Below are 9980 nucleotides of genomic sequence, written 5' to 3'. Positions count from 1 at the left end.
GGCTTGCTGTATATGTCTGCTGTGACAATTTCTTTAGTAGATTAGCATTGGCAAGCATCAGTCTGTCAACAAAAAATTGGTCTTTTGCTCAGCAAAGTAGATAACAATTCCGTTGGTTGTCCCTTGATAGTCTACCTTTAGACATTCATTTATTTAGCTTAATACTTTGAGATAAAAAGAATTCAGTAGGAACAATATACCTTTTCAATTATTTACAACTCCACATGAATGAAAGATCATTACCTGAGTGTACATTGAAGAGAAAAAGGTTGGAAGAATATAAGAATCAAAAAAAGAGGCTCAAAAAATACAAAACATTTGCAAAAGGGCATTTCCATGCTTACTGCATAGTATAGATGCCAGTTGAGTTTAATTAGTACTTTTACATTATTTCTTATGGCATCATTTTCCAAGATGAAATATTACTTGTAGTGAAAAGATTGTGTTTTATTCCAACTGAATCGATATGAAGGTGGACAGTTTCATTGAAAACTGATTTTATTTTGGAAAAGTCATACAATTTAGCTTCTGCAATTTATAACTGACATGCTAGGAAGGACTGACGTCTAAATTCAATCAAATATCTGTGTTATCATTTTTCTTTGAAGGTGGAATTGGCAGTGGAGTAATAGTGGATTAGGCAGCTGGTGTGACAGCCAGCATTTCATGGAATCGTTGATTGTGGTGATGTCCTTTATTGACATGCCTATGCTTTCCTATTAAACAGTGGTGTAAAGGGTAAGATGCTGGCAGGGATTAAGAAGTGGTTTAAACTGGCTGATTAAACTTTCCTGATAACTCTACTAGCACACATTCAATCACAATTTTTATACACAATAGGTTTACTCTTAATCTGGCCAACAGGCTTTTAAAAAATTCTCTTCCTTCTCCATGAATGAGTTCTGTGCCCTTCATAAACATTCTTCACACCCCTGCAGAAAATAAGACACAACGTAAGACCAAAAAAAATCTACTTCTGATAATATCACATCCATTAGAGAAGACCATGATAATAGTTTTATAATTGTAGAAGACTTCAGAGTTTATAAGCTAGTTTTATAAACGTCTTGGGAAGTAATAAAAATAGATATCTAGAAACTAAATTTGGGTATCTAGCAAAGTATGGGCCTGGAATCAGAACATTGCTTTTCTGACTGATAATGGTGACCAAAGGCTAGTGCCTGTTTTATATTTGAGTTTCTTAAGTGCCTGTAGATATACAATTGTGTTTAACATAGGCACATTTATACCAAAACCAAATAAAGACACCACTGAAAAAGAAAACTACAGGCCAATACCCCTGATGAAGATAGATGCAAAAATTGTAAATAAAATACTAGCAAATAAAATTCAACAATACTTTAAAAAAAATCACTTAGCACGATCAAGTGGGATTTATTCCTGGGCTGTGAGAGTGGTTTAATATTAACAAATCAATCAATGTAATACATCATATCAATAAGAGAAAGGATAAAAACCATATGATCATTTTCAAAAGACACAGAAAAAGCATTTGACAAAGTACACTATCCATTCGTGATAGAAAACCTCAACAAAGTAGGTTTAGAGGGAACATACCTCAACATAATAAAGACCATCTAAGAAAAATCCATAGCTAACATCATCCTTAATGGGAAAAAACTCAGAGCTTTTCCCCTAAGGTCAGGAACAAGACAAGGATATCCACTCTCACCACTTTAGCCAACTGGAATAGTACTAGAAGTCCTAGCCATATTAATCTAACAATAGAAAGAAATAAAAGGCATCCAAATCATTGAGGAAGAAGTAAAACTTTCACCATTTGCTGATAACATGATAGTATGAAAAAAAAAAAAAAGAGGGGAGCCTGGGTGGCTCAGTCCGTTAAACATCTGACTCTTGATTTCAGCTCAGGTCTTGATCTCATGGTTTGTGAATTCGAGCCCCACGTCAGGCTCTGCGATGACAGTGCAAAGCCAGCTTGGGGTTCTCTCTCTTTGCCCTTCCCCTGCTCTCTCTCACTCTCTCTCTCTAATAAGTAGATAAATAAACTTAAATAAAAAAGAAAACCTGAAAGACACTACCCACAAACTTCTAGAACTGATAAACAAATTCAGTAAAGTCACAGGATACAAAATCAATGTACAGAAATCTGTTGCATTTCTATACACCAATAATGAAACAGCAGAAAGAGAAGTTAAAAAAAATAATCCCATTTACAACTACACCCAGAAAAATAAGATACCTGGGAATAAACTTAACCAAAGAGAAGAAAGACCTGTACTGAAAACTATAAAAACACTGATGAGGGAAATTAAAGATGACACAAAGAAATGGAAAGATATTTCATGCTCATAGACTGAGAACAAATATTATTAAAATGTCTATACTGCCCAAAGCATTCTACACATTTAATGCAATCACTATCAAAATACAGCCAGCATTTTTTTCACAGAACTAAAACAATCCTAAAAGTTGTACAGAATGACAAAAACCAAAGCAAACTTGAAAAAAAAAAAAAGCAAAGCTGGAGGCATCAAAATATTGACTTCAAGTTATATTTAAAGCTGTAGTAATCAAAATAATATGGTACTGGCACAAAAATAAACACAGAGATCAATGGAACAGAATACAAAATCCAGAAATAAATCTGCAATTATATGGCCAATTACTCTCTGACAAAAGAGGCAAGAAAATACAATAGGAAAAAGACAGTCTCTTAAACAAATGGAGTTGGGAAAACTGGACAGCAGCATGCAAAAGAATGAAACTGGACCATTTTCTTACACCATCACAAATATAAATTCAAAATGGATTAAAGACCTACATGTGAGATCTGAAACCATAAAAATCTTAGAAGAGAATGCAGGCAGTAACTTTTTTAACATCAACCATGACAACGTCTTTCTAGATACATCTCCTGAGGTAAGGTAAATAAAGGCAAAAATAAACTATGGGGACTGCATCAAAATAAAAAGTTTCTGCCCAAAGAAGGAAACAATAAATGAAGCTAAAATCAATCTACTGAATGGGAGAAGATATTTGCAAATTACATGTCCAGTAAAGGGTCAGTATCCAAAATCTATAAAGAACTTAGAAAACTCAACACCCAAACCAAAAAATTAGATTAAAAAATGGGCAGAAAACATGAACAGACATTTCTCCACAGAAAACATATAGATGGCCAACAGACATATGAAAAGATGTTCATCATCACTCATGATTGGGGAAATTAAAATCAAAACTATAATGAGATATCACTTCAAACCTGTCTGAATACTAAAATAAAATACAGAAGAAACAATAGGTATTGGCAAGGATGTGGACAAAAAGGAATCCTCGTGCATGGTTGGTGAGAATGCAAACTTGTGCAGCCACAGTGGTAAACAGTATGGAGGTTCCTCCCCAGCCCCCAAGTGACTGTGTCTGTGTCTGTCTGTCTGACTGTGTGTCTGTGGAAGGTTTCATGTTCTTTCTGGAGGTTCCTCCCCAGCCCCCAAGTGACTGTGTCTGTGTCTGTCTGTCTGACTGTGTGTCTGTGGAAGGTTTCATGTTCTTTCTTTTCTCTTAACCTCACCTCAGTTCTAAACCTGATTGCATTAACAAGAAGACTAATAAAGTTTCCTTCAGTTTGCGTGTTGAAAAGTTTATATATATATATGGTATATGGTATGGTATGGTATGGTATGATAGATAGATAGATAGATAAAAAAAGTTAAAAAAGAACTACCTTATGACCTAGTAATCGCACAATCACACTACTTGGTATTTACCCAAATAATACAAGAACACTAATTCAAAGAGATACCTGCACCCCTATGTTATGGTTATAGCAACATTATTACAATAGCCAAATTATGGAAACAGCCTTTGTCCATCAATAGATGAATAGATAAAGAAAAAGAAGTGATATTTATCTACTATATAATAGAAGATATATAGACACGCAAACTGAAGGGAAACTTTATTTAGTCTTCTTGTTAATGCAATCAAGTTTAGAACTGAGGTGAGGTTAAGAGAAAAGAAATAACATGAAACCTTCCACAGACACACAGTCAGACAGACAGACACAGACACAGGCACTTGGGGGCTGGGGAAGGGGCTTCCACATCAGACCTTTCCCATCTTGGAGATGAAATCATCACAGATTCAAGTAGTTCCTCCTTTTCCTTAGTCTTTTGCTCAATGTCTTCTCCAGTGAGTGGATGTGCATCTGTTCCTTTCTGAGGCTTACCTGGAAGGCCAAGGCCTCGACTTGGGCCTTGCTGCACGCCTGAGTGATCTCGTCCTTTGTGAGCTGGAGTTTCTCCTCTGCGTGGGACTTCAGAGCCTGGTACCTCTGGCCTTCATTTTCAATTCTGCTATGTAATCTTTGAGACACTTCTTCAGTGATTCTCCATTCATGGGATACCCCTTGATCATCTCCTTCTGTTTCTCAAACCCCTTGAAGAGGTCAGAGGAAGACTTTTCCATGGAGCTCAGGTCTGCAGTGAGTTGGTCTTTTTCCTTCAGAATCATCTGGATCTCAGCTTTTGCAAGTTCCCTCTGTTTCTGAGCCTCCTCCGTCGCCTGGTACACAATTCCTTCAAACCTGCCCATCATCTTTCCTATCTTCGGATTCTTTGCATGGAATGCCTCACACTGACTCCTTAGCAACATGTTCTCCTCTCGCATGATTTCCACTGCTCTACCCACATCCTTCTAGCTATACTGTAGCAAGTCCATGAAGGACCCCACGGGCAGCAGTGGACCCCTAGATCCAATGACATATCGAGGGGTGTCCAGCACGGGAGTACCTAGGGCTCCTGGGAAGTCAGGTACCCTTAGCTTCCCCTCAGGAGGGCTTACCCAGGAAGGCACAGCCATGTTCTGTTCACTTTTGGTCCCTGGAGCCACAGGCACCGGTGTGAGGACTATCCTTCAGGAGTGGGTCAAACTTGAGTTACAAGGACTCTTTTCTCGGGTCTGACTTCTTAAATGAGGAACTCCCAAACTGCTCCAGATAATCCACATTGGCTCCTGAGCCTCAGCTGGGTTTCTGAAGTGCTCCTCAACCAGGTCTGCGGCAGGCTCCAGTTCACGCCTAGGAGTAGGGGACACTGATGTACTGGCACAGTTGGCAGCTTCGTCCTCACCCACTGTGCCTAGGGTCCCTGAGGCGGTGTGCATCCCAGGTGTGTCATCTACCCAGGCTGAAGGCACCTTATGGCTTGGAGGGAAGTGCCCTGTGGCCTCCAGACCAGCATGCAGATGCCTGGCCACAGGCCCTGCTGGCCTATTCTGGGGGCTAGGCCTCTCCTCCACTTTCAAATGACTTAAGGTTCAGGTCATCCAGCTTGTTTCAGTCCAGGTTGTAAGACCCCTGGAGAAGCGAAATGGGCCCCACACCCACCTCCTCAGGTGCATTTTCCTGCCTTGCCTCTGGTATCCTAGAAGGAGGCTTAAGGCCACGTCTTTTCCTCAGTTTCCTTGTGGGGGCAAACTTTTGCTGATGACATTGTCAGAGAAATCAAATTCTAGCCCTATGGGCCGGCTCCTCCAAGAGGTGGCCCTTTGTCCATCAGCTTCTTCCTTCTGAGGACTTGGGGATGTGGCCCCTCCAGGCTTCAGAGGGCTGGTCAGGATAATGTTCCCAGAACCAGAAGTGTCTTCAGGGCTGGCCGGCCTCACCAGGCATGTCTATGAGGGGCCCTTCTTCACATACTCCTTTGGGGTGAGTACCAGGGAGCAAAGTAGCCATGCCTGAGGAAGCTGTGAGCAGGTTTGAGCTTTCTCTGGTGGATCTGTGAGTGTCTTCTGTTCTGTCTTGAGGAGGCAGCTGGGAAGGGTCTTCTAGGATTTCAGAGGTGGATATAAAACTTTTCTCTAATTCCATTATATATATATATACATATATATATGTATATATATATATACATATATATATGGAATATTATTCAGACATAAAAAAGAATGAAATATGGCCATTCCCAATGACAAAGATGAAGTTAGAAAGTTTAATGATAAGTGAAATAAGTCATAGAAAGACATATGCCATATGATTTCACTCATATGTGGAATTTAAGAAACAATACACACAAACAAAGGGAAAATGAGAGAGAAAAATCAAGAAACCGACTCTTTTTTTTTTTAAGTTTATTTATTTTGAGAGAGAGAGAGCATGAGTGGGGGGGGGGGGTGGCAGAGAGAATGAGAGAGACAGAGACAGACAGAGAGAGACAGAGAGAGAGAGAATACCAAGCAGGCTCTATGGTCAGCAAGGAGCCTGACTCACGGCTCAACTGTGAGATCATGACTTGAGCTAAAACCAAGAGTCTGATGCTTAACTGACTGAGCCACCCAGGCGCACCCCTGTAGATTCTTAATTATAAAGAACAAACTGATGGTTACCAGAGGGGACGGGGGTGAATGGATGGGTTAGAGAGGTAATGGGGATTAAGGAGTGTACTTATCATGAGGAGCACTGGGTGATGTATGGAAGTGTTGCTTCCGTATCGTACAGCTGAAACTAATAGAACACTGTCTGTTAACTGACTGGAATTAAAATAAAAGCTTAAAAAAAAGCATAGGCACATTTAATTTGGCTCCTGGTGTAAACAAATAAATGAATAAATAAAAATAAATAAACAGAAAGAGCTATAACGGTTTATACCCTAAATTCCATATAGGGTATATATAGTATCCGTAGTACCCTGGCTGCCATTCTATCTAATGAGCTTCTGCCCAAATAAATCTAAGAGGGCAGGCATGGATCTGCTCTTCCCTCAGTCAGTCTCAATTCCCATGTGCTTCTCATCATCTGAGAACCTCACTATCCTGAGTAATAAAGATACTTATTTTTCATACTGTTTGACTCTCAGATCTAAGACATTCTGGTGTTCAACTGAAGAGACAATAACAGAAAAAAACTCCTTGTGTAGACTTATTAGAGAATTTGTATCTCTTTCTAAGATGATATTGACTATACATTTTTTGTTTTTGGTTTTGACACCAGTTGCTGAATTTAGATCCTAAAACTTCTAATATTAGCCCGATTCTGGGGTGACTTTCTTATCTCTTGGTTTTTATTATTTAAAGCATTTTTGGTTTGGTAATATAGAAGCATGTGATTTTATCCAGGCATGTCACTACCTGGCAAAGGGTAGATTCTAAATAAATTATTGCTTAGGATAAATGCTAAATGCATACGTATAAGTTAGCTAGGGCATTTCCTAACACTGGAATTTAGGGTCTGAGCTGCATCATAGTGATGATAACAAAGGAAGAAAAGGGGGCCATGTCAGCAGATAAAGGAATTTTGAGCCATTATTTCTGAAAGTCATAGCAGGAAATCTTCAAAGTGACATATATGGGGACTGATCATCAAGGAAAGACCTGTAACAGTAGGGATGGAAAAGATAAACTGAAAGGTAGAAGGTCAGCAAAAATGAATTAGGAAATGTCAGGGTACAACCAGGTCTTTAGAAAGAACAGAAGAAGCAAAGAGATAAAAGAAGGAGACAAAGAGAGACAGGATTTTCAGTTTGGGTAGATATTTACCAAGAGGTGATATGAATAAAGGTCTTAAGATGTTGATGGAAATATGGATGTATTGTTTATTTATTTTATTTTATTTTATTCTATTTCATTTTTATTGAAGTACAGTTGAAATGGAAAAGTAAATATGAATGTATTTTCCAAATTTTTCAGTAGCAACACATGAAATTATACATGATTACTTACACTTGAATTACATCTCCACAAAACAGAATACTTATGGGATTCAAAAGACCAAATGATTATTTTAGAGTAAGTGGGGTGGCTTTAGACTAATTAAATGAAGTAAATCAGATTCTGAAAGAAGCTATTGGTAAAATGAAAATTTATTCTTCAAGAAGTAGTTGAGAAGTGAAAGTGTATGTAACTGCATGTATTTGAGGCTGTGCCAACGTCTTACAAGCTTGAGCTTTAGGCAAGTTACTGAACTCCTCTAAATGTCACTTTGCTAGTCTACAAATAAATATATTTATTTTTGTTTTGTAATTTTGCAGTGAAGGATAGATGAAGTAATAATTCTAAACTCCAGCTCAGCACCTGACCCATACGCACTGCTCTAAATATGATGCAGCAGCCACAGTGATGGTATCACCGTGGCCCCGAAATAGTTCCTGAACATGAACTAAATTCTAATTCTAAATTCTAATTCTAATTCCGTTCCTGCACTAAGGTCTCTTCTAGTTAGGGAATTTCTGTCACATTGACCTATACGCCCCTAGCCCAAGGTCTTTTTTGAGAACTTTTGCATACATAGGATGATATATGTGATAGCTCTCCCTTTAATTTTATTAGCATTGATCTTGACTATTTTCTTAATTTTGTCTGGCTGTAATAGCAAGTTTCTCTCACCCACCCGCCCTCAGCTCTTTGTCTCCTTTTTTTTCTGGAGACTTATTACTCATCTTCCCCTTTCTCATACTCCACCATTTCTCTGTCATCCTACTCTCAGCTCTTGAAATTGCTCCTTGCTTAACTGAAGAATTTAAAGCAAATAATAATAGTAATTAAAATACCCACAGATTCCCACATTCACATTTATTTTTCTATTCTCATCTATATCCATGAATGTGGTGTAGTAGTGAATGAACTCTTGCTCCAATCTCAAGCTAATCCTTCAATCTGAGCTTGATTTCTTGTTCCAGGTCAACTCTCCAGCAGTTCTCTCCTCTAGCATCTAACATCACAATTTCTTTCCTCTCTTCTGGATCAATCCTATTAGCAGACAAACATGCTCTTGTTTTTCCCATATTACAAAAGTGATATTGATTCTCATTCTTCTTTTAGTTGTTTCTTCATGTTCAAGCTCATGTTTGTAGCAAAATTCTTTACAAGAGTTGCCTGTATTTACTGCCCTAAATTTTTCTTCTCTTAACCTCTTTTAAACTTACCCAAGTTAGTTTTCTGTCTCCTTTTAAAACCAGTTCTTTTCAATTGGAGCAGTGATCTCCATGTTAATAAAGTCATTTCTTGGTCCTTGTCTTAATAGAAGATGGCAGCCAATGACATATTGGTTGGTCACTCTCCCTTTTTTTTCTTTCTCTGGATTTTAGGTTGGCAAACTTCCTCAGAGATTGCTCCTTCCCTGCTTCCTTTTCTGGTTTTCCTTCCCTGATCCTTTAATGTCAGAATGGTCCAGGTCTCTCTTTTGTCTACTCATCTTCTGATTTATGCTCACTTCTCTGTTAATTTCATCCACTCTAATGGCTATCCATATTGTGTACTTGTCTCAAACATTTATCTCCATGGTGCACCACTCTCCTGAGCTGCAGACAAATATCCATCCCCCTACTTTGACAACTCCACTTAGATGTCTGAAAGATCTTTCAAACCCAGTATGTCTAATATTAAATTAAATCCTTCCTCCACCATTCAAAACTCTGCTTCTCTCACAAACTTTTTAAATCACTATTGCTGATAGTTCCATCTTTCCAGAATAATTCTATGGCCTCTTCTTTTATACTTGGTAATGACTAAAGTTCATATGATGTTTTAGAAGCTCTGTTTGATCTGGCCTCTCCTATCCTAAATCCTCTTCTACTACTCTTGCTTACTGACTCTGCTCCTAACAAACTGACCTCATTGTAAACCTCTCACAGAGAGCCTTCACACTCTCCCTTCCTGGGATTGCTTTCTACCATTCCACCCTTCTCATCTCCTATAAAGTCATGGTTCACATGTCACTTTCTCAGTGAAGACTGCTTTGACCATCTTATTTGTAATTGTGCCATCCCATCTCCAACATTCCACATCCCTCTCATTCTGCACCTTTTTATTTTATATTCTAGAAACTACCACTTTGTAATATATCCATGGAAATTTATTTATTACACCTACTACTTTTTATTTCTGTGTCCTTCAACTAGGACGTGAGCTCCATAAGACATGGATGACTTTCCTTTTTGTTCTCAGATACCTAGAAGAGTGCTCAAAACACATGGTAGATGTTCAATAAAAAATTGTTGAGC

The 9980-nt window shown here is 38.4% G+C and overlaps 1 pseudogene; it reads right to left on the bottom strand.

Annotated features, from left to right (window-relative positions):
• Positions 1-4089: 4089 nt before the first annotated feature.
• Positions 4090-5854, bottom strand: LOC131508076 (transforming acidic coiled-coil-containing protein 3-like; annotated as a pseudogene).
• Positions 5855-9980: the final 4126 nt, after the last annotated feature.

The sequence above is a fragment of the Neofelis nebulosa genome, chromosome 3 (genome assembly GCF_028018385.1).
Source record: "Neofelis nebulosa isolate mNeoNeb1 chromosome 3, mNeoNeb1.pri, whole genome shotgun sequence".
Taxonomy (NCBI): Eukaryota; Metazoa; Chordata; class Mammalia; order Carnivora; family Felidae; genus Neofelis; species Neofelis nebulosa.
The sequence above is the reverse complement of the archived record's forward strand: the minus strand, read 5'-3'. Positions and strand labels throughout refer to the sequence as shown.